Source organism: Corapipo altera, unplaced genomic scaffold (genome assembly GCF_003945725.1).
Source record: "Corapipo altera isolate COAL_440 unplaced genomic scaffold, ASM394572v1 63, whole genome shotgun sequence".
NCBI lineage: Eukaryota > Metazoa > Chordata > Aves > Passeriformes > Pipridae > Corapipo > Corapipo altera.
In genome coordinates, this window is record NW_020884928.1 from 4,703,826 (window position 1) to 4,705,341 (window position 1,516).

Sequence of the window (1,516 nt, forward strand, 5' to 3'; positions counted from 1 at the left end):
TGTTGAGCTAGCTGACTTAGACTTGCACCATCAGACCATTTTGATATGTACTTCTCTGGAATATTTCAAGTGTATATACAACACCACACTTTAAAATAAATTTACTTTGTTATTTTCCTCTTGCTCGTGGAATGTTTACAATTTCAAGTCTGGTATACCCAGTATTAAACTCAAAGTACTACAAAAAAATTTGTATTTTACTGCACTATTGATTCAAAATGCACAAAAAACTAGCAACATGATGGCCTTTATTATAGTATGTAAAGAACACAATTTTGCTGTTATGATGCCTTTAATTCTAAATAAATTCCTTCCCGTTGTTTCAGAGTTCTTTCTTTATGCTAAAAATGAAAATGTGTCCTTATAATTGCATTAGTTATGCAAGTCCAGATCCATTCTGTTAAATCAATATTGAAGGAAAGTGATGACTTCTCAGTAATTATTTAAAAAATGCTTAATTGTACACATAACTGAAAAAGTTTAAAAATCAGAAGTACAACCACCCCACCTTCTGATGAATTAGTGGTATGACATGTCAGAAAACTTATAAACACCCTTGATGTTGGCTGCTCTCATACTTAATTCAGAATGATTGCCTTAGTATGTGCTCAATCTCCATAAAAGCACTAATTGTATGATGAAAGACAAGGAACTATTGGAGAGGGTCCAGAGGAGGGCCACAAAAACGATTAAGGGGTTGGAGGACCTCTTATGAGGCAAGACTAAGGGAGCTGGACCTGTTCAGTCTAGAGAAGACTGTGAGAGGGGATCTCATGAATGCATATAAATATCTCAAGAGCATGTGAAGAGGACAGTGACAGCCTCTTTTTGGTGGTGTCCAGCAACACGACGAGGAGCAGTGGCCATAAACTGAACAAGAGGTTCTGCTTCACCTCGAGGAACAACTTCTGTACATTGAGGGTGGTAGAGGACTGGAACAGGATGCCCAGGGAGCTTGTGGAGCCTCCCTCTCTGGAGACACTCAAAACCCACCTGGATGCATTGTTGTCACCTGCTCTAGGTGACCCTGCCTTGGAATAGATGAAGATCATCACAGGGGAGATTCAGATTGGGTATTAGAAAACGATTTTCACTGTTAGGGCCGTCAGGCATTGGAATATGTTGCCCAGGGAGGTGGTGGAGTCACCGTCCCTGAAGTGTTTAAGAGGCGTCTGGCTGTGGCGCTGAGTGATGTGGTTTAGTGGTTTAAGGGTTACAGTGGTAGTGCAGGGTTTATGGCTGGACTTGATGATAATAAAGGTCTTTTCGAACCTTGATGACTCCAGGATTCTATGTCCAGAGGTCCCTTCCAACCCGAACGATTCCGCGATTCTGTGAAGTGGGTGGGCGCACGAAGAATTCCAAGTGTGGAGACACAATCGTTTCACCAGGGGAACCTTCCCCTCGAAAGGCTCTTTCCTAAGAGCACAACTTTGCCCCGGCTTTGTCAGGGGCAAAGCTTGATCACAAACGCCCCTCACGGAGCAGCCGCTCCCCAACCCCCCCAGACCCGCGG